Genomic DNA, 25,190 nt, shown 5'->3' on the forward strand with positions numbered 1-25,190 from the left:
GGTAGTGAGGGTAATTTTTGCATTTTTCTCAATCCAGTAACACATTTCCCGAGTACAACATGAAAAATAACTTGTGGGAACATTTTTTGGAAGCTGTGAAGGCCTTTTTTTTACCTCTTCGAATTTTCTGCTATCTTCGCTATTATTTCTGTGAAAACATTCCTTCTCGCCCGCAATTTCTCAGAGAGATCTCGGGCCATCCGCTTGATGGACCATATCCTTTGAACGATGAGGCGGAAAGTTTATATGCCAAGAATTCCTTAATTTGGCATTCTGGGTCTCTTGCGGTGGTTCTACGGAAAAATGGCATCATAAAAGCCTAAATGATGGAGTATTTTTTGTCTCTTAGTAACAAAGGAACTACCATGATCAAACAATAGGGGCACCGTAGCAGTATTATTTTACAAACAGTGTCCTAGTTTATGTCGCTCAGTCAAACTAGGAAAACCTATTGTTTATTTGCCATAAGGTTGTTGAAAAGCTCATAGGTGCTATGTGTTGCAAAAGACGTACTTAATCGGGAAACGTGAATAAAAAGCCTGTTTCAAAATCAAAAACATTTACAACAGATAAAACGCTTCTATAAAATGGGTTTTTCTTCCTTAAATCTAATTACTGAAATGATTTTAAGACAAAGGTGATCAGTTGTAATTTATTTGACATTCTTGTTATTTTTGTAGCTGATATACCTAAAACCATTTCATTGGAAGCTAATTTTAGTTTTAATGACGTTAGTTGGAAATAATGTGCTACTAAATTATAATATATTGTATACCTTAAAATGTAATGGAAAGCTTGTTATGGAATATGAAAAGCCCCAAAAACTTACTGTGAATATCATCTCCTACCATTCTTTGAATGACTAATCATCTTTTAAATAGGATAAAACACAGAGACAGCCTTAATTTAGAGATTTAAGTTAATTTATACTTACACCTTAATTTTTCAGGTAAATAGTTTTAGCTTATTCTGGATATCGTATGATAAAAGTATTACTTGTTTCATATTTGAAAGTGAAATATGAAAAAATCAGACTTTTGAATTTTTTTATTATTACGACTTTTGAATTTTTTTTTACTCTTAGCCCTCATATAACCTGTCCTCTATTTCCTTCCCGTGAAAGAATTCTTTTTCAGACTTCATGTCTTGGGGTTGACTAAACCAATGAAGGGGACGAACCTTTTCGAACGGCGAAGCGAAAGAAGTGAACTTGCGTAATTTCTCGAAGAAGTGTGGATGTCTTGCGGAAAAATAACTAAGGTTAAAATGGTAAAATTATTTTCTTTACCTCTTATTGTTAGTGCGACGAACAAACTATCAATATAAAAAATGAGAGTAATATGCGTTATAAAAAGTTTTCTAGTGTCAATAACTCAGGAAAAACTGCATTGGCACGGATAAGTTACTGATAATTAAGGCTTAAGACTTTTCTATGGCGAATTTTTATTTAATATATGTTTCTAAGCATACATATATCAGGAAAGGAGGAGAAATAAGCTTGCAATGGGTCTATTTCATAAAATTGTACAATGGATCAAACGCTTCTATTCTTAAAATTAGTTTGCAATTAAAATCCCATTGCTGGAGTCACTTGAAGTCACGGATGAGAGTAATCATTTTTATCAACTTTTGTCAGCTTATCTTTTTGATTGGAATATATTTTAATAGATTTTATTTATTCTTTATGAAATTGGGTTGATTTTTTATCAATAACTGTAAAAATGTTTTACAGAAATTGATTTCTCTGTTCAATTGGTCATAGAAAGTGCCTTAATTATGCCACATTAAAACCTTATTTAAGTATATCGGAACTAGCCGAGGTGATATCTTTACGGAGTCACCCGCTATGCACCAATTGTGCGAAAAAACCACAAAGAAAAAATCATTCGCCTTGACAATGATCCTGGTCAAGGCAAATGATTTTTTCTCTGTGGATTTTTCGCACGTATGAAACGCAAAAACATCAATTCTTACGAAAATTAAATTGATGATTATATGTTTACCAAAATAAGGCGAGAAAAAATAGGAGGAGGCAAGCATTAGTCAAAAACTAGTATCAAATTTAATTCAATGAATTTTAAGTTCTCTAATGCAATATAGAGCTTAGTTGTTTAATACCTTAACATTATTCCATGCTGGAAGCTTGAAAAAATAAAACTCAAGAATTTTTTTGACAGTTATGATGGTATTTTATCTTTCTTTTCCTCAAATTTCCTCTCTTCCATTTCCTTTCCGTGAAAGCATTCCTTTTCATCCATCATTTCTCGGAGATGGTAGCCACTTGGGGGCACGAGCCTTGTCGAACGGCGAGGCGGAAGAGGGCGATGGATTCCTTTCTAATCGCTGGACGTCCTTTGTTTCAGAGGGCTCCTTTGCAGCCGCCAAAGCAGCATCCGTGGAGACAGAGGAGGAGCGGGCGGAATTTACGAGGACCGAGGAGGGTACCTTGCGGGACCCGTCCATCCGGCGGTGAGTTCAACGAGCGATTTACGTCCTCTCTTTTCGTCTTCTCAGAAATTTCCAATCCCCGATATCAATGATTTGTTTTCAGCAAGTGTGATGGAAAACTTTTCCGGTGCTCATAGATTCTCCGACCAGGGTTATGCGGTTTATTGAAGTGTGCAGTTTTTAGAAGCTAGTACTGTGAGCCTTAAGGTTAAAGTAGGTGGGAAAAAGTTTGAGCAGATAGAGCAATACAAATATTTAGGCAGCATTTTAGAGGAAGGCGGATGCAGTACTAAGGGAACCAGGAAGAGAATCGCGCTTGCAAAGGAGATGTTCTGAACAGTAAGGGGCTTATGAGAGGATTGTTATTAGTATAAGAATTCAAAGAAAAGGCTAATAAAGAGTCTGATCTGGAATGTAGTGCTTTACTGTGCGGAAACACGAAATTTAGGAAGGAGGACGAGAGAAGACTTGAAGCATTCCAGATGTGGGTGTGGAAAATAATGGAGAAGGTGAAGTGGACGGAGAGGTGATGGAACGATGTCAGTGATAAAAGTGCTAGATATGGTGGGTGAGGAGAGGCAGCTTCTAGATGAGATACGGAAGAGACAGAAGGTATGGATGAAGCGAGTACATATTGGGGAGGGGATGTTAAAAGCAGTGTTGAGGGTAGAATGTTGAGTAAACGACGGATAGGAAGGAAGAGGATAGGATTTTAGATAGAATGAAAGGGAGTGGGCCTTATTGTGAATTGAAGAGGGAAGTACACGAAGGAAGTGGACGCTGCCAGAATGCTTCCTAAGTACTCCATGGAAACCTACCTTAATCGGTAGAATACTTCAATAATAATTGGTTCTCCAATTTGTTCTGGTTTCCACCGCGGACAGAGTTTTGATTGAAGACGGTTTCACCAGAGGTCCAGTTTTATCATTTAGGGTGTATTAATTGAGCATCACCGGTATAAAGGGTATAATTTGGTAAATAAATCCTCATTTCGAGAAACCATGGTCCCCTCCCTTATTTTCTCCCCTTTGAGCGTGGTCGGCTACCGTTAGCTACTCTAAACATTTAGAATTGTCGATGGATTTATGTTTTCTTAAGCTGCGCATGTTTAAATAAGTTATTTCCAATAGAATTTTACATGCACATTTTAATGAGGTGTCATGAAATTATACTTTATTAATGGCTTTATTATAATAGAACCTTATGTTAAGTGATACGAATGAACAACTGATTCAGATTACCGGAGAATTGATGCAAACACTGTGTATTTTATTTATTTCATCACCAAAAACGACACAAAGGCTTTTAACTGGCTTTGGACTTTTTGGCTGTTTGCGTAAATAAATAATAGCTAAAAGATAGCATAATAAATAAAAACAAACAGGAAACAATATTTTTGAACATAAAAATATATTAGACAGCGGTGAATTATTCAGATGGCATTTTAAGGAGGATTTGTAAATAGTGGCAGAAGAAAATAGGTCCAGGGAAGGGATTTTTGAAGCCATGGAGTTAAATAAGGACGGGATTCGGTAGAACAGAGAGCGTTGAGAGATTGAAAGACAGGACTGCGGAACGTGAAGCAGAGAGTTATTACGTGAGGGCCAAGGAGGAATATAAAAACGGAAAAGAGGGAGAATTTCGTTTGTTCGGAGAGAACCGCTAAAGATTCTGTGCAGAAACATAAGAACAGATAAGACACGGCGGCTAGTTATGTTAGAGATCCTGAGGGAGGAAAGGATACCGTCACAGGCATACTATCTGAGTGTGGGGATTCAATGGAGGACTACAGCAAGAAAGAAGTTGACAGGGCGGTAGAGCAAGTTTAGGGTAGTGGGGCAGGGGGTAGATAAAACTGGTGAGCTTTAATCCAGTACGGGGAGAATACTTCCGAAAAAAAACTGTTCTAAAAGCGGTAGGGTCGTGAAGGTCGCTTAGTCGATATAGCATATTTTTGATTGACTTACCACAAGATAATGGTTTTGTTAAATCATTTACGTCATTCAATTTACGCGGGATATGAAATGCATTCGATATATTTGATTATAAATATTTACGAAATCACCATCATTGCTGAGGTTCTATACTTGGAAGTCGGTCTCAGATATTGCGTAGGTATCACACCCTGCAAGGCTGGTTGTGTATGTGTTGTAAATATCTCGAGGTAACAGGTTGATCTTTTTTTTTGTAATCCTACATAAACTCAAAAGCTCGATGAAAAACAGGGTCTACTGATTTGTACCGAATCGGCCACAGATAAAATACATCTAAGTTGAGAAAGTTGATGAGAATTAACAATATGAAACCGCTTCATAACATTGTAACTTTTTGTTACGGTTGATTAACTACAAAAGGTGTGCCATTACCTTTAACATGGTGAATTCCGAAAAAAATCAATGCGGGCAATTTTTGCGAAATTCATTCAATTTTTAGGTCGTGGGTTTATATCGTTAAAAAAGAAACCAACGGAAAACAATATTTATTAAAATATGCACTAACGTATTGGCAACAACTGTGCAATATTTCAACTTCCATACTAAAAAAACATTTTTGAGTTTTTTTCTAGTATTTTTCAATTTCAACCCACTGCAGCGCCGCGAAGTGGACTCCCTTTCGGTGTAGAAGGCGCGGCGAAGCCCACATCCAGTGGTATCACTGATAATTCCGACTTCTCTGGAATAGTTTTAGCTCTTTTGGGACGACAGGAACAGTAAAAAACATCCGTTTTTGGGTGGTAGCGTTCAAGGCAATGAAACGGTTTTTAATTACGGTGTCTGGGCCGTCTGGAGATGCGTGTGAGAAAGATGTATGGCCAGATTGTTTTAAATTTAGCCTACTCCCGTGCGGAATATAGTTGAAGGTCCGGGCACACTTAACTGAGTGATACTACGGTGTTTTTTTCGGACGGTTATTTTTTTCTTAATGGGTGCCGCCGGCATTATAATGGGCCTAACGGTCGGGAGGTGGGGGCGATGACGTAAGCTTGTGGGGTGCCTCGTGGATACAGGGCGAGGCAGGAAGTCGGCAGGCACCCTTCAACACTCGTGGGGTCTTCGGGGACTCGTTACAATGAAGGGGATTCGCGTGATTCTACCCACGAGACTTGGGTTTACTACCGCTATGTGAATCACGGAAGAGAGCTTGCACTGTGGCGCTTAGGGTGCCTTCACAGCTCTGCGTTGCGTCGACGCCACGAGAGCTCCCGCCCCGCCAGCAAAGGGCATAGCCGGATAAGAAGGTGAAAAGTCCCCCCTCCCGGATTTTTCCCGTACTCGGGGTATGCGATTTGGGATCAAATAGGACAAACCTCCCCATATTTCCAGATCGCTATGTGCCCACCAGGGCCGGCTAGATCGAAAATACGATTTTCACTCTTTTTTTAATATCTCGGTCAAGAATGCATATTTCTTATTGTGGTTTACGGTATTTGAAACCTTAAGTAATGGCACATATTTCCAATTGTTTTCAAGAACTTCGGGCTGGGCCAGAAGATATGGCGTCGATTTGAAAATTTCTAATGCATGTTTTCATAAAATTTTCTTGAGAGGGCCAAAAAGAAAAAACGTTTTCTGGAAGTGTTTTTAATACCTTTCGGCTGGCGTATTGAAAATATAACTTTTAGGTGGTGGAACATCGCGAAAAATGCGATTGAAAATATGCGACTTTGGCCATTTGGCTCTATGCTCTGGCCCTCCATAACACCCCTTTTTAGTTATTATAGTATTGTACCGATCAAGGTGCTCACCACAGGGACAGAATTGTGTTGATACTGGTGCCGAAAATGACTTCAGGGCCTCCGAAAACTGCCGGAACGTAAGAATTTAGATTAAGAAAATGAGCTCGATTTGAGTTTTCCCCGCGTTGTATCTACGCGCAATTGTTGTATCATTTGTGGATATACCGCTGCAAATTACCTCCATCGTGTTCCCGTATAAGCTAGATTGAAGGGGGTGGAGGTTGATCATTTCTTTCAAAAATGTGGTCTGTAAAGGTTATTTACATGATAAGCGGTTTTTACCTATTAAATTCCCACTTTCCGTATCTACTGCAAAAGTATTTCCTTGCATGTTTCTAAAATTCGTCTATTTGTGGACAAAGTAGCTTATTTATCTAACAGCAGTTTGACGGCGAAACTTAGTGACTTCTTTTTTCTAGAGAACTGATTGTCCGCGAGCTTTTACTGGTTTGTCACGGGACCAAGTAACAGAGTTACTTAGTGTGTTAACGTCGACGAGAAATTCGAATATTAGGTCAGTCACTGAAGGGCTGATAGTTTTTCTTTTTAAGCTCCAAACCGGAAACATGAACAGTACTAGCTCCTCTTTGGAAACCATTCCCTATTTTTACCCTTGATGGGTTGTGATTGTTATGCCCGGACCCTTTTTGGCCATTCAAAATTATGCCGATTCTCTAAAATCAATCTTGCAATCGGCATATCCAGTGATAATTTCATGAAAAAAGGTGACATTTTGATTCTGGATAGAGGATTTCGGGATGTTGTGTCATATTTAGAAGATAATTTAGAGTTCAGCGTGCTGATGCCGACGCTGAAAGGCATGCAAGCTCAATTAACGACTAAAGAATTGAATAAATTGTGATTTCGTGGCTAAATTAAGACGGGTAGGTATTGATAGCATTAAGGAAAAATATCATTAAAATATAACGAACTATAATTTTTATTTAGAATATACTTACAGCGAATGGCATCGTATGGGGCAGCATATTGAGATATTTCTGTGACAGTGGTAATGGAATAGAAGAATAGGGTGTTGCGCTCATATAGCAGCAACAATTTATTATTTATCCTACGGGCAGTACCAAGATAAAACCGCAAGACCTTGATTTTATTAAGTAATATTAAATAAGATTTTAACTAGCATTTGTTTTGACGGACAACGTAGTAACATGCATCAATGAATATTCAGAGGATGACGAATAACCTTTCAAGAGCGATTTTCATTGACATCCTTGAGTCAATATAAAAGTGTATGGTGAAAATTCATCTGTTCGGCTAGTTACTGTTCACCAGATGTTTTTTATTTGTATGCCAACTGGGAAAAAGCTGAAACCCATAATTTTTTTCATTTCAGCAAACAGCTATCATAAACGTATCATGATATGCACATAGTTTAGCATAGGTGAGGTAATTTCAAGGAATTTATATCTTATAAGGACATTGAGGAAATTCTCATTGAAAGGAATGACGGAGGGGGTTGTAAGCCGGGAAATTCTTTTTAGCTTACTCGGGCGTTTTCAAGGGCCCTGAAGTCATTTTCGGCACCAGTATCAACACAATTCTGTCCCTGTGGTGAGCACCTTGATCGGTACAATACTATAATAACTAAAAAGGGGTGTTATGGAGGGCCAGAGCATAGAGCCAAATGGCCAAAGTCGCATATTTTCAATCGCATTTTTCGCGATGTTCCACCACCTAAAAGTTATATTTTCAATACGCCAGCCGAAAGGTATTAAAAACACTTCCAGAAAACGTTTTTTCTTTTTGGCCCTCTCAAGAAAATTTTATGAAAACATGCATTAGAAATTTTCAAATCGACGCCATATCTTCTGGCCCAGCCCGAAGTTCTTGAAAACAATTGAAAATATGTGCCATTACTTAAGGTTTCAAATACCGCAAACCGCAATAAGAAATATGCATTCTTGACCGAGATATTAAAAAAAGAGTGAAAATCGTATTTTCGATCTAGCCGGCCCTGGTGGGCACATAGCGATCTGGAAATATGGGGAGGTTTGTCCTATTTGATCCCAAATCGCATACCCCGAGTACGGGAAAAATCCGGGAGGGGGGACTTTTCACCTTCTTATCCGGCTATGCCCTTTTGCCCTTCACAGCTCTGCGTTGCGAAAACAAATGAAAGGCAAAATGCGTTGGCTCTAAAATTCGGCCCTGGAGCATATCATCTTGTGATTTCAAGCCAAAAGCACAATACATATGTTGTTTTGTGCATTTTTACGCAATTTCATTTCTTAAAATATTCTTCTTAACTATAAATAGCATTGGAAGTTAATATGGCGACTATAAAGCCGAAAATCATGTATGTAGTGATGGCCCTTGCCTGTGCATTATTATGACCTTTAAATTTTATTTCCTAACTCGGAATATCCGAAAAATAACAAATTACATACACTCAGTGAACATGAGTAGCGTGGAATGTTATCAGGAATATTTATTTATGATAACTGTTATTCATACAGATTGTCCCATCCATGTTATCTAAATAGCTTTAACTGAGCAGATTATGAGGCCACAATTAGAAAATATAAATTGGCATTTAAACGAACGTAGTTACCAGTAAGGAACTCTCAGGCTGTATTTAGGTTGTGATACCATTCATGGGTATATGTTACTATTCTACGCTCCTCAGTGATTGTAATCATATCTTGGGTTAACATTTATCTCGTGTTTAAGAAACATTCGAAATGTCTATGCTTAAAACTTTGAAATAAGAGTGAATAACGAAATTAATAGCATTCATCACTCCCATTTGAGGTATTCCTGAATATTTGCATACCTAAGCTCCCCATAAACAAACAGCAATTCTATCGCCGGCGAACTGCCGCCTTCACGCAGAGAAAATCCGACACAATCAGTTTTTTCATCGACGACGCAGCGACCTGGCGACATGACGTCATCGATTCTCAAAGACGGACTGATTGGCTCGCTAGCCGCGGCGTCAACGCAACGCCGCACTGCGAGGGCACTGATGACGCATCACTCCCTTTCTACAGGTCCACGGAGGGCCGAAATCTAAAGGCCGCTATACACGGTAAATTATCATGCGCATGATCATGCTGAATGATCATGCGAATGAAATCATTTGCATTGTGTATAACCGAAAAATTCGCGAATGAACCGTCATGCGCATGATCATTCATTGGAAATTAGAACATGTTCTATTTTGCTCGCATGATCCTGTGAATGCTCACGTGATCATTCAGCATGATCATTCACCGTGTATAGCGGACTTAAAAAAGCTGGTCAATAATGATTTTTTTCACTTTATAGTCTACAATAGTTACTAGAAATCTTCTTATCTGAGTCTAGTTATTACAATTCAAAATTAATTATGGAGATTATTTCAAAAAATGGCCACCAAAATCCAATGGCGACGCGTTGATCATTAAAAGGAAGGAATTCGTTGTCACTTTGAAATTTCTGCTGTAATTACAAAAAGAGACCTTATATTATTGCATAGTACAGTATGGTTTTGCATAAGAAGAAATTGTTCGATTACAAGATTTTATTTAAACTAAAAAGAAAATTATGAGTAACAATATTTTTTATAAAAACAAAATTTTTCTCCCGAAATAAAAGGAATAAAATAACTTTTCTATAAAACTTGAGTGTCTCTAAATAATTTCCTTCGTATGCAACGAAAATTGTTGGGCGCATGTTCCATTATAATTAATTATCTTTCAATGACGATAAGTATAAATTTAATGCTGCACTAGAACTTGCGACCAACGTTTTTCGTCATATATGAAGCAATTTATTTAGACTGTCAGGTTTCATAGAAAATTTCTTTTCGTTTTTAATAAGTTCAGCTGATTCTGGAATGATATAGTGAAAGTTCGGCATATTTAAATGAAAGGTAGTTGAACTTTTCCACAATAATTTAATTCGTGCGACGCGTTTCGGCTCACCGAACCATCATCTGTTACAAGACACTGCATTATATAAGAACATAGCATTTATACCTTTGAGGAAGGGATGTCAAATCTTCCCCCATCCCTCCTCAATGTTCTAAATGTGATGTTATTATGTACTCAAGTGTCTTGTACGAAATGATGGCTCCGTGAGCCAAAACTCGTCGTACGGATTACATTATTGTGGAAAAGTAACTACCTTACATTTGAATTGTTTTTTCTTTAGCGATAAAAACGTTTCATATGTATAAAATGTGCGTTCATAAAAAGGAAGGAGCTTCTGAGAAGCTCGCTATGTTAGGATTAAAAGAAAAGGTTAGTGAAGAGTCTGATCTGGAGTGTAGCGCTTCAAGGTGCTGAAATGTGGACACTTAGGAAGGAGGACGAGAGAAGACTCGAGGCATTCGAGATGTGGGTGTGGCGAAGAATGGAGAAGGTGAAGTGGATGGAGAGGAGGAGGAAAGACGAAGTGCTGTACATGGTGGGTGAGGATAGGCAGCTTTTAGATGAGATACGGAGGAGACAGGAGGCATGGGTGGAGCGAGTACTCAGCGGGGAGGGGATGTTGAAAACATGATGTTAGAGGGAAGAATGTTAGGGAAACGAGGGAGGGGAAGGTAAAGGATAGGATTATTAGATAATTAATAGGGAGTAGATCTTATTGCGAATTGAATAGGGAAATGTATGGGAGAAGGGGAGGCTTCCGGAATTCTTCTTCAGTACTCCATGGAAACCTACCTTAATCGGTAGAATACTTTAATAATAATAATAATAAAATTTATTCATGCACCGTAATATTTTCAGAATTTTGTCCACAACAATGGATTTCTGCCTCACTCTGCGTTGGTAGGCAAAGGAACTGGCTTTACCCGCTAGGTAAACTACACCTTCTCACCGCAATAACTAATAGTTGGGAAAAAAATACGCGAAATTTCACAGCAATCTGAGCGGCTGCAATTTCATCTTCGTTTTCTCATGTGAAACCTGGCCCTCCGAAGGGTCATTACCCGGTTCATCCTCGAGTAATGCTCTCACGATCGAAAAAAAAACTTCTCATGACTTTTTTTGCGTCACCTCTCAGCTTTAAAAGCAATTTAAGCTTTTGACATTCTCTCCAAGCTTTTGGAACATAGCTTTTATCTCTCAAACTCATCTTTTGCCGAAAGAATCCTTCCATGAAATTTCTCATTCATGTAAGAAGTCGAACGTTTGAAGTAAAAAAAAATGTCGTCTTTTGTGAGTACAACCGGCGGCGGTTTAGCGAAGCCATTTACCCACCTCTGAACCTCTGGAAGTCCGTTTGTGACGCAATAAGATCTTAAAGAAACGGAAGAGACTTGGAACAAAATATATGGAACTGTCTAAGAATAGGGTAGTTTCCTTCATCAAAGAAAACGAAAGGCATTGATTGCGATTCTTTACCCACCATTAGTGTATTCATAATATACAAATTATTTGGTTTTACAAATCCCAGTTTAGACGAATGTTAATGGTCAATTTTAAACTCATTTGAAAAAGGCCAGATTGGCGCCCAATTGATGCCACTCCACACAGGGACCTAGGTACTATAAGAATAGTCTGGAGTTTTACATCGTCTGAGATTACAATTGCATGCGTGTGGCCCAGAGCTCAGGAAACATCTCTTAATAATCACTTAACCGAACACTTAACGTAACTTTCCGACCATAGGCAGTTTTAATCCTCTATATTATTTCTACTGTATAGATACCTTTTTCTCAACTTATACGCAACCAAACTCTACAAATGAGGTACCAAAATGCACAGAATTTATCAGAGAACATGCGACGGCATATCCTACTTCCTAAATATTGCTAATATTTCCTAAAATTGGTTTTTAAAAATAAAAAATAATCGATTCCGGCAAGATTGTCCTCATCCCAAGAATACAGTTAACGCCGTCGGATCCCACCATTTTTTTTTTTTTTGATTTGACTCGCAGACAATTTACCATCATGGTTTCCTATGCGATGACTATTAACAAGGCTCAGGGTCAGACTTTGAAAAGAGCTGGCTTATTCCTGCCTGACCCTGTATTCTGTCATGGCCAACCTTATGTAGCATTCTCTATGATAAGATCTTTTCAAAGTATTTTTGTAAATATTAAGGAAAACGCTAAACAAGTATTAACAGAGGATAGTGTAATTACTTCCAATGTTGTGTTTAAAGAGGTCCTCTGACCTCAATTTGTACATGAACATTCCAATTAAATTTGTACATAAGACCCTGCCTTTTTTTTCTACATTTTAAAATTAGAAACGCGCCTATCCCTCTGTGGACCTGCATTGAAAAGAGCGGGGGAAGCCCGCTGGGAGCGGGCGCATCACGCTCCTAGGTAATTATTAAGAGATGTTTCCCTGAGTTCTGTGCCTCATGTATGCATTGGTAATCCCAGACGATGTAAAACTCCTGACTATTCGTATAGAATCTAGGTCCCTATGACGTCACGTGGAGTGGCATTGCATGGCCGCCAATCTGGCCTCTTTTAAATGAGGTTAAAATTGACCATGAACATTCGTCTAAACTGGGATTTCTAAAACCAAATAATTTATATATTACGTACTTGCACAATCTGACTTGTATACGAAGACGCAGTCTAAATTGCGTTGTGTAAAGCGGTGAATTGCTAGAACATATGCTAGAAAGCGGGACGTGAGATGGAAAAATAGCCCCTGATCTAATTTCGTTCATGCATTCGCGCAATTCCACGCCATTTTAGAAATTAATGCAGTTCTAACCAGCGCAATTCCGTGCCCCGTGTAAAACGACCTTAACGAAACGCGCCAAGGGGACCACGGCTTAACGTCCCATCCGACGGACGGAGTGTTGCACTTGGGATGTCCTCCACAAAACATTCAAGGAAGAGTCGGGCAGTATTTGAAAAGTCTCTGCCACCGCCGGGATATGAACCCGAACTCACGGGGTAAGAAGCCAAAACTCTTGCCACCATACCACCCAATACCCCTTCTCAACCATTTTATCATCAATTATTGACCCCCTTCTTGTGACCATAGCATTCATACTTCCAAACGTTGCTAGTGATCTTCCGATGCGAAATTATATCTACTGCTTTTTTTATTAGTATTTCTTTAAATGTCTTTGATAAAGGATATATAAAGAAAAACTTCCTGTCTTCCTCTCTTCAGCACATAATTAGGTTTATTCCTCACAGATGTCAAAGATTTCTCGTTTGAACGATAAATACCTTCATTCTCAAAGGAAGTTTTGCAAACAGCTATTAGTAATCAGTTTGACCTACGAGTTCTTATTTTCAGAAATAAATTTTGTTCCAGTGATTTTTTTTGGCGAATCATCGCCATAATTGATGTACTCCCACCTGTTCTCGTAGATTCCCATGGATTTAATGCTGTAATTGAATAACTGAGTCTTAGGTGCTTGCTCACTTAAAAGCAAAATCGTGGGAACAACGGGTGAGGCTATTCCTGTCGGGAAGTGACGTATAATGGGAAGACGGAAGTCGTTCCTTATGGGTGTTGCATACAGAATTAGTTCCAGCCCTCCTATTTGTTTTATCATCAAAGGGAGTAGCTGATTGCTTCACATCTGAATGAATTGCCTTTACGAAGTTTAATTCCTCCTTTATTCTACAAACAAATAAAATATTTCATAATTATACTTGAATTCCTAATGGGATTATAATGACTTAATTCTTCATGAGGACTTCTCGAATGCCGTAATTGCAGAATAATCTTACTTATATACATTAAGGTTTAATAATGCTATTGGAATAAAACGGATAATATTTTTATGATGAAACCTTACAGCTAGCAATTGGTTAACAATCCTAGTATTGGTTTGACACACTTCTCCACTAAATTTAGCATTCAGAAAATCTTTTCACTCCGAATTTTTCATGATGGGGACGATACATAGGTAAACTCTTGAGACAAGTTCATCATTTACATTTATAATTATTTTTCTATTTCTAAGCAAACTGTGGTTCATGGTTCCACTGGCACATTTATAACGATTCGGAGAAAGTTTTCGAAATAGATTTAAAGTACTCAAAGGTCTTTGATGGAAACTTGTAGCCTACAAGTACACTTATGGAATAAATTAGCAGTATAGGAGTGGCGAATGATGGTAGCTTAAGTATTTTGAAAAAAATACGCAATGCTACTGAGTGCTTTGCTATCAATATTCAGAGTTATGCCATTCGGAAATGCGTTGATCGCCAGGTGCTTTCTCTTCAGAGTGTGTAGCAAAAAATACAGACATGAACGATATCGAAGATACGAACAAAACCGCGGAAAGAATTTTCACTGCGAAATGGTCGAATAAATTGGCATAATGTTTGCTTGCAGTCTGATGATTGGCAGCAGTGATATACAGACTGTCCCACAGGTAGTGTGTCATTTTTGATCTCTATTTTAGTAACTTTGCCTCGAGCAATATTCATCAAAATTGGCATGCTTATGGGGAAAGGTCCTAAATTTTGTTAAGTACAAGCAAAATTTTACAATTTTGACCTTTTGACATTACAAAGTGGGTCCAAACAGAAATTTTTAATTTTCCTTATGGGGTTTCAATCTTAAAAAAATCGAGATTGAAAAAAATCTGAATTTCATTGACTTAATTGTCGATTCTCAGGTTTTCGGACAGAAGAAAACCGAAAATAACACTTTTATATGCGAAAATTTAACCGTTGACCCAGTAAGGTCACAGTCAAGGTCATAGGAGTGGCAAAAAGAATGGAATACCAACAAAGGTGTTGATCCATAGGTTTTAAAGGGTGCCCAAGTCATTGGTATTTTCCATCTTATCCACTAACTGACCTCCAAGGCTGATACGGAGGTCAAAGGTCATAGAGTTAAACGTAGGGCCATCATGACAACCAACTTGTGGGACCATTGGTTTTTATGGTTGCCCAAGTCAGTTTTGCAGTTCATGGATCCGTATTGTTGATTTTTTGACCTCCGATAATGGGGGTCAAAGGTCATAGAGTTAAGCGTCGGGCCATCATGAAAACCAACGTGTGGAACAACAGGTTTTAAAGGTGCCCAAGTCAGTTTTGCGATGTGTATATCTTAAGTTATGAAGCAGGATAATTCATTGGGTGTATCCTTCTGAAAGCCACCAACCTTATTGAGTCATCTTTTTTTTTGAAAATTTGAAAATTGTTTTGCTGCAAATAATGCGCTAATGTATTATGCTAGTATTGCCATATTTTTTCTGAATTTATTTTGGCACGACGCGTTTCTTTGTTACGACGACATTTTCAAGAGCAACCTTTGTTGCTGTGACAACGAAACGCGTTTTACGAAAATACATTCGGTGGAAATATTGTAAGGTGATCTTCAACTCATATTGATCACGATATGTACAAAAATTATAATTCCACATGCATCTGCTATAATTCCTCATACAATGCTGTAAAAATTAATTTATTTGAAAATAAGGCTTGTTTACACGGTACATTATCGTGTACGAGTAAATGTCTGAATGTATGAACGTGAGAATGAACACGAAAATGTACCGAGTAACCACCCAACTTGTGCAAATGCATGAACGGAAAATAGAACCTGTTTTAATTTGGTTCATGCATTCGTACATGCTCCGTTCCGGTCCACAAAAATCATTCACGCAAACATACAATAACTCGTACGTGTTAATGTATCGTGTAAACAGGCCTTTATAAATTTTTTTGCTTCTTATTATTTTAAGTCGATTCCATGAAGTCACGCCTGAGACAAAGAATGATATTAATTACTACCACCATATCATGTCACTTATCATGCGTGATATATTACGGAAAATATGGAGAATTATACTTCATATTATTTTCCGGGCCTCCCTCGTCATTATTTTCAGGTAATTTCCTATACTTATTACGCATTTTCGTACATAAATAACACGTTACATTTTGGAAATTAAATAATGAACAAATGTGAGGAAATTGTATATTTATCCTTACGAACAAAACGGACTTGATTCTATTTCCGACTGCAGATGATCGCAACATGTCCCTCAATTCGCTTCATCCTTCCTTGGTATGAAAATAGGAGGTACACCGTATGGTTTCCAATTTCGAGGGAAACCGCATTCACGGATCCAAAGGTGATTTTATGATTTGATGGTGTATATAACACACTATTCACAATGTATTAAGGCGTGTACGTTAGAGGTATCCTTCACAACTGGAGGAATTTAGCTGGGTTCGTAACATGGCTTGCGGTCATCCGCGAGGTTCTACTCGTCGAAAAACCGCAAGGGTTGAGCTCATGTGGGTATGCTTGTTTGGTACACATATCCGTATTACATATTCATAACCGTAATCCAACTGTTTCAATGCTTAAATCTCTGGTCTACAAACATTCAGTGAAAACTGACCAGTGAACTGAATTTTAGTAAGAATACTTCATTTGATATTGCTGTATAAATGCTCACCGCGTAAAATATATCTTTGGATATTCAGTTTTTCGGCCCCTGTCTAAAGGGTTTATTTATTTAATTTTATCCTCAAACCACCGAATACAGCTCATTTTGACCATTTTACATCGCGGTATTCAACAATTTAACAACTAAACGTACACGAACAACCATGCTCTGGACAGTAGAAATATACCCAGGCGGGACTCGAACCCGCGACCTCTTGTTTGGCAGGCGATAATGTTACCCCGCCGCCACCGTATCATTTCCTTATATCATATTTCATATCCTTATGGTAAGAATTTAAGCAATGAATGAACCCCGGCTCAGTTGCAGCCACTCCATGTTTTACTTTTCATAACCTCAACTAAATGTAAGCCAACTCACGCTTAACACAAAACATTCCTCAAACGACAAAGCGTCTTCTCATTGACAAGACGACGATTATCACAACTGTTATCAAATGGTCTCAAAGGAAGATAAAATTATACATTATATGATCCCCGCCCCCATGTGTAAGACAATTTAACACTTAAACGTCCATGGGACATATTATATCCAAGAATGAAAGTTGAGAAAGAATCGTCAAAGTAACGGTAAAATAAATAAGTAACATTCATTACTAAGGTAAGTCCGGTAGAGATGCCCCACCTAAGGAAATGTCTTCATATCTATGACTGAGGTTATAGTAAGAATGTAGGACTTCACGATGTAATACAACATTTATTGATTATTAACAATGTACCAACAAATTTTGATTCAAAAATATTCACCCCAAAATATTTAAACTTTTCCATAAATATGCATTTGGCCATCTCTCCCAACTGTCCGGGTGTGACGCCCCACCTCCGTGGGAGAGATGCCCCATGCAGCTCAAACTGAATTCAACCTTAATTAAACTTGTTATATGATGACACATTCAAAATAAATTAAATTTATTATATTAATATAACGTTTAAACACAATTTGAAGCAACGCTTGTATAAGTATTGTTAAGAATTGCACGATTCCAGTGAAAATATTCTTTAAATATTGCACTGAAACTCGTTTATGTACTAATGATTGACAAAAATAGGAATAATAATATTTTACAGAAGCTTCTTACCTAATTTACAAAAAAAATGTTTAAACATTGCTCTTCTTTTTTTCCTCGATCAGTTTGGTTCCACGTTTATTTATAGAGATTTCCGTAAATTGTGCATGATTCGTGCAGCCAATGATCGCATTGCAACATTTGATTAAGTCTACTGTTAATTTTGTGGTAAAATAGTTATCCTCACATTCAAAAAATCTGTTCTGGTCATCATCAATGATCAGTTTTTCCTTATTCTTTTCCAATTTTACTTTTTTTGAAACGTTTTTTTACTATTCGCCCTCATCTTTCCTTATTTTACGTGTTCGCCGAACGTCAGTACTTTCGCTGTTTGTTTCAATTTTCTCGAAGGTGGGGACTAGTGATATTTGATTAAACGGTTTTGTTGGTTCCATTTTTGAATTCTGGTGATATTTTGACGACTTAAAAGTTGCTGAAAGGCTTCTCTGGATGTCCCAGGCATTGAACTAGGGTCATGTACGGATAGTTGCTTAGAGCTTTGGGTTTCTACCGCTTATGTTGAAGAGGTGCTAGGGTATTGTTGATGGGTCCATAGGAAACGTGTCTATCTCCCTGAAACCAGAACTTGGTGGGAGTCCATTTAGAATCTGAATATTCCTTTTCCTGTCAGACGCCTTTGAAAATTAATGCCGGAGGAAGAACTTGCTCTTCAGCGTTGCATCACGCAATCACGGTGTTGTTTTTTCCTCTCTCCGTACATGTAAGAATCTGAGCATCTTTAGCACCTTTTGTGGCTAAAATCTTCCCTAGGACGTTATTTAGCCGACACACACTCTCACCATATTGTAGACGTTGGCCGGCCTGGCAAAGACATCCTCCTGACATAATTCTGAGAGTATTTTAGAAAAGTGACAAACGCTTTCTCTATTCATACCTTAACCTCTAGCGGCTGACAACCCTTGAATGAATTAAGCCAGTCATAACCCGACATCTTCAGTGCTGCATTGAAGGACAAGCTTTTCAGCAGACTGATAGGCTGTTGATATGCTAGTCTCTCGATCAGGTGCAACCCCAGATTTTTCAAGGTGTTGATTATGACTGACAAGTTGCTTTTTCTGCTCCATGCCAAATGGACCTAAAGAAATGTTTGCTTGCATTAAGCTATGCCTGTATCGGCGAAGAATCCGAGAGGGGACTACATGCACCTCGCAGCCTCACTTATTCCGCTATCACCTGCTTTCAGCCTCGTGAGAGGTTCTTTAAATTGATCTTCGGTATGATCTAAAGTGAAAAATATTTAAAAAAAATACAATCGATTGCATCACTCAAGTGAATAGTGAGCGACGATCGACATCACCTAAACGAACGACTTAGTCAATCACTAATGGAGATGGGATTTAAATATTACGCTGGTCAGAAGGAGGTAGTGCTAAGAAGAGAGATGTTCCTGCTGCAACAAGTGATTACCTTTAGAATTTGAAAAAGCTGTTGCGAATGGTTCTATCATTATTTATTTGGCTGCCAAGGAGGCTTTGCTGATTTGTTTATGCTTAAGGCAATAAGTCATGGACTAAGATTGTAAGGGGCATGGCATAAAAAGCTCTAATAAACCGATTCGATAATCGCGGAGATCGTCTCCATACCCAACTCCACAAATCAGACAGTATCAAAGCATTAAAAAATTAGGAGGCACTTTTCACTTTAGCACTTCTATTGACGTACTTACTAATATTACTTCTATCCAGTGGCGGATCCAGGATAAGGACAAGAGGGGGGGGGGCTTGTAGCTCCTTCCTATTCATGAACATCTCCTTTCCTTATGCAATTCTCTTCCTGATATCCCTCCTGTTGTATCCGTTTTCCTCTAACGTGCTACCCAAATGGTTGAATTGCTCTGCCTGCACAGGTTCCCCCCCCCCCCTACTTTTATCTTGAATATCAAAATACTCACTCGAGATGCTTCACAAAACCTCATAACCTTCGCCTGTCTTGATCCTCATGCCATACTCCTCGTAGCGCTTGTCTAACTCATCCAATAAAGCCTGCAGCCCCTTCGCTGGATGACTTATCAACGCCGAGTTGAATAAAATAGAAAGAACATAAGGGCGACTTAGGGCCAGTTTCACCAACGAGAATAATTGAATTAACTCGGATAATATTCTCCAAAAACGCAATTTTACCAATTTGAGACGTAATTAATTATTGTAGCACAAAGTTACCAAGAACTGTGTTTATTTAAATCTGGGAGTCTCGGTAAATTAAAAACTTTCATTTTTAAATAACGATTCATTAAACAAAGGTGCTAACAAGTTTTTTACAGCAATATTCTCGCGTTCCTTGCTCTTGCCAAACGCGGTTCCCCTATTTGTTTCTTATTTAGTTTTTATTACCCGTGCGTAGTATTCGGTAAGGCAAATTAATAAATGAGCTTTTCTAACTCTCATTGTCAATATTAACACTGTTGCTGTTCATTTTCTTACTCTGTAATTGATTGTACACTTACCGGCTTATTAAAGTTGATTCCATGTCATACGGTTGCTTACCGTCATTTATTTTTCCCACGTCAGAGTTATGAAAAACGTACGAGCCTAACTATTTATTTTGATTATATTGGTTTTTGAAAAAAAAGATAAAACGTCGTTGGTGAAACACGATCCTCACATTTCTGAGATAAAAATTTCAACCGAGTTTTTGAAAACTGAGATAATAGGGAATATTATCCATGTTGGTGAAACTGGGCCTCAGTGTGAGTGGACGGATTAGGTGAGTTTACACTCTGTGGGGAAAGGGGGAGGGGTGAGTTGGGCGCGTGAGTTAGTTTGAGCAGAGCGAGGGTGCTCAGTGAGCGACTCCGGTCAATGAACCCGCGACCTTCCAAATGTACCGCTAAGCTCATCTGCTTCTCGACTGCTAACCCCCACCCCCCTCTACCCCTTCCTCCATTCCCCTGCAAACATCTAGTCTATTATCTCATTTCACTCCTTTTTCTCCAGCATTCATAAACATCTGCGCCTGATGCTATTCTTATTTATTTTAACCCTTTCTAACTCAGAGCTGCTCTGGAAAAAAATTAAATTTCAAGGCTGCTCATCAAAAAAATGTGAAAATTTTCTGCTCGATCAGTATTTTTGTGGTAGTTATATATTTCGCCATTAAAGTTAACAGCACAAAAGAACGCGAAGTTCAAATCTTTCGTGGACAAAGCTGAGAATATATTAATTTTTTATGTTGCTTAGAAGCAACATTGGGTTATAATAGCTAATTTTTTGGCTGTGTAAAGGAACTTTTTTAGATGAAAAATTATAAAAACAAAAATATAACCTAAACAGTAAGTAATTCTGTTTTCATTTAAAACCTATTCAATACCTTCATCCTTTTATGAGGATGTCTGTATTTTGTAGGGCGTGGTTGTGCCTGGTTATAATTGGATGAGTCTGGTATGATGATTTGGTATGATTTCTCCCGCCATATTTCAAATGGGATTCCAATCTTTATCAAGGTTTATGGATCTTGGTTTATGTTGAAACTTTTGCAACTTTTGCTAGTAAAACGAATGAATTTCTATGGCTTCCTTGGTGATTCTATCACAGAATCCTTTGGAATTGCAAAGCCATATTTTTTGGTCCAATGTTATAGGCGTGGCTTAAACATCAACTTCTTATCTGAGCCTTTCGTATGTCATTTTAAAGTATCCCGGTGAAGGAAAATGCAATTTTCAACGTGGTTTGCGTGCGAGTGATCTCGAAGTGCGAGGTTCCCGACCGTGTCACTTCACTTCTGCCGACGACGACGAAATATCGAACGTTTCATGAAAAATCCGAAGTATTTCCGGCGTATGATGCCAGTGAATTGTTACCTAGTGAGTATCTCCATTGCCGACCATGCACCGATATTAGAGCTCTCAATCGTCCTATGGGCTGCATCATTCACTTCATCCTCGTAGTTTCTGCTTCGGAGTTTCTCTACAGCATATTTAAATAAACACAGTGAAAATTAAACCTTAATAATTTTACATAAATTCATTATAGGACGACCTAGGTCACCCTGGTCAACGTCAACGTCAACACTTTGTCATCCTTTATTAATTTTTTTTAGGGTCATCAGGCTTTACTTTTCATTATGTGCAGTCGATTTAATGAAGTCACGCCCGAGACAACGAATTATTTGAATGTACATTTCAATATATGTTTATTAATAGTAATTCTTATTGATGATCACTGTTTTGATTTTTCATTATTTACTCCGTAAACATGCTTGTACCTTCGGTGGCTATACAAATATGAATAATTATCTTCTACGTTTGTGCGGTGATTAAATTTTACTGATGCATAGAAATGATCCATTTTATAGTGAGAATATTTTATTATTTGTCCTGCTTCATGCTACACAAATTAACGCCTTACATAATTACGCTGATATTTTCAACACTTCGCACGATGTCTTTGTATGAATGATGCCTTCGTTTTAGCAAAGGGTAGACGTGGGCGAAATTGTCCAGAGATGCCTAAGTAGTTATCGGATGGAATCTGAATGGAGGAAATGCATAACGTTACATGACTGACTCTTGCGGATACGAGACAAGAATTAGCCGTTGGTGATCGATCGGTCGAACAGCGCTCGTTTGAACTGCATCCAATCGATCAAAGTTCCTTGAGGATCGTGAGGCTAGGAGTGATTGAAGTCTTCCGATTTTTTTTGCTTATTCCCAACGTGGGTGGTATACTCCTCCGGTGTCGTGGATGGCTGAACTTACCTCTTCACCGGCGGTCGCTTCTGAACAGCTCAGTTGGAAATGACTATGAGCTAAGTCCATTCAATAGGGTGGTTTCCTATTTCTTCTTCATTGCCTAAATCGAAAGATTATTTCTCCTGGAGTACATATTTCACGCTTTTAGATTTTTAAATGAAGATATCTATCATTCGCGATTAAATGAAAAGTGAAAATTTTCAATCGCGCGAAAACGCGATGGCTGAGTATGAATGCTGGGAAAAGCCCGTGTGACGTCTTTCTGGTTCCCTCTGTCGCAAAGTGAGGTGACCTTGGGGCGAGGATGTGTGCGCCGCTGAGATGCAGGCTGCTAACAGGTAGCAGAGTACTCTGCTAGCAGGTAGCGCTTGGCTTAAATAAGGATTATTAATACCCTATCAAACGAAGGAAACATTGCGACCATAGGCTATTTTAATACCTAATTGATTATTAAGAGATGTTTCCCTGAGCTCTGTGCCACATGCATGCATTGTTAATCTCAGACGATGTAAAACTCCTGACTACTCTTAGAGCATCTATGTCCCTGTGACGTCACGTGGAGTGGCATCCCATGGGCGCCAATCTGGCCTTTTTCAAATGAGGTTAAAATTGACCATTGACATTCGTCTAAACCGGTATTTCTAAAACCAAATAATTTCTATATTATGAATACGCTGATGGTGGGTAACGAATCGCAATCAATGCCTTCCGTTTTCTTTGATGAAGGAATCTACCCTATTTACGAATCTCAGTTATGCACCAGTTAGGCATGTAACCAAGGAGGTCGATGTATATTCCATGGGACATACTACTGAACCAGATAGTGGATAGTGAGGTACTCGTAATTCCTTTGGATTTCCGCCTATTTAAAATTGTGGCACTTGAAATATTCAGTGTAAGTGAAGTGGACCCATGTGAAAATTTTCTAGTATTTCAACTTAAAAAAATTACTGAGTCCGGTGATACTAGGGCAGGACACTATTTTGGAGGGCAATTGTTTGTGTTGAAATAGTAGTGTGCTGTAGCAGAAGAGACTTATAGATTAATAATGGGAACAGTGATCAAGACATTTTTCATATGAGGATTGATAGAAAAATAAGTTTTTTGCATTATTCTACTATTTCATCTTTTTTCCATCTTAGTTTAATTATTTTCCTTTTTTATTGCAAGTTGTAAATTTTATTTTATTTTTATTTTGTTATTTTATTCTCAAACCACCGAATACAGTTCATATTGGCCATTTTACATCGAGGTATTCAACAAATTTCAACAAGTAAACGTACACGAACAAACATGCGCTGGACAGGGGAAACCTACCCAGACGAGACTCGAACCACGACCTCTTGTTTGGCAGGCGAGGACGTTACCCCGCCGCCACCGAGGCCGGCGATTGATCGTTATGCGGCGGCCGGCGAATGTATCGGCCGTTATGTATTGGCCGGCGAAATTTCGAAATTTGGTGTATTTATTTGTATTTTTTTCCTTCCTTTGCGGACATAATTCCCAAAAAATCACTTATGGGATAATTGACAGTTCTTATAATCTACCGATTTGATCGATAGATTTTTCTTCCTCATAGGAAAATCTACTAAAATTGGTAGCATATTAATTGCGTAAGCATGGTTTCGTTAGTAGTAGGACCTGCCCGCCTTTGTGACGGTGCAGGATTCCTCGTCCCTTCCTTCCTTCCCCGTCCTTTCCCTGGAGGCGTCGTCGGGCTCCTATCGCGGCGGCGCCTCCTTTCCTTGTTCCTTCCCGTCCTTCCCCTTCTGGTGGCAGAGGAAAAAAGCTAATCGCTTATAGTCCCTGCCCCAGGAGTGTATCCCGCGAACCCGACCCAAGGGTTTCGTTCCTATTGACAGTTCTTATAAAACTAAGAAACAACTAGAAGAAGGAAAGACAGAGGAAAGACTCCTATCCAAAATGGTGCTATAAACACTTCTGCTCCGTTTCAGTGTAAGAAGACCGTACGCTTCCTCTATTTACCAGCGACAGGGCACTCTGAAAAAGCAAATGAAGTAACGACGGCTTTGACCAGTAACCGTGCGTTTTAATTTTTAATACGTTGTGTACCAGGCAGTTTTAAAGCACACTATACGTATTTTGTAGCACGTTTTCAGTTGTTGGTCGTTACTTATCACTAACGGACGTATCGTAATATTTGATTAGATTTCAAAAATTAGCTGTATGACCATGTTTAAACCTAAGGCTGTTTGACCTACCTGGGTAAAAGGTGTCGAGATTGAAAATATGTGCGAGTTTGAGCTAACTGCCTTTGGTTATAAGTATACCGGGACTAGCCACGGTGATAACTTTTACGGGAGTCATCTGCAATGCACAATTATTTTTTCTGTAGTACCTAATGCCTTCACACGACGTTTTTGGACACCACACGTACGGACACACATAACAATCAATGTTGTGGAGTGGGGTATAAGCTGATCCCGTGCGCGGTACACGAAAATCGGTTTTTCCTTTGTTTGCTGTTCAACGTGTCTAAAAATCCTCATATGTGACCACAAGTTCCAAGTTCTAAATTTCCCAGTTCTATGGGTTCAATCTTTCCCGAGAAACACCGGGTGGCCTGCTTTTTAGTAACAAGACACCAAATTTGGAAGGGTATTTAGAGTTTCTCTTAACACGTTGCGTATGGATGGAGAGAATTCTCGGCCTTTTTTTTCCCAAGCGTTCCGTACGGATGACGAAGATTCTCATCATTTAGACGCGTCAACTTAAACAGTTTTAAAGCGTACTATACGCATTTTGTAGCACGCTTTCAGTTGTTGGTCGTTATTTATTACTAACTGCTTTTGTTTTTTTTATTACTAACTACTATTACTACTATTGTGGATATTCGTATTTTTCTGT

General features: G+C 38.5%; 1 protein-coding gene across 1 annotated transcript in view; it reads left to right on the forward strand.

Moving 5' to 3' along the window:
• LOC124169676 overlaps positions 1–25,190 on the forward strand; it is an 85,265-nt gene that overhangs the window by 12,518 nt on the left and 47,557 nt on the right. The window contains exon 2 of the mRNA XM_046548344.1: positions 2,364–2,469. The gene's annotated coding sequence lies outside the window, so the exon portion shown is untranslated. The remainder of the gene's footprint in view (positions 1–2,363; positions 2,470–25,190) is intronic.

The sequence above is a fragment of the Ischnura elegans genome, chromosome 12, assembly GCF_921293095.1.
Source record: "Ischnura elegans chromosome 12, ioIscEleg1.1, whole genome shotgun sequence".
Lineage (NCBI taxonomy): Eukaryota > Metazoa > Arthropoda > Insecta > Odonata > Coenagrionidae > Ischnura > Ischnura elegans.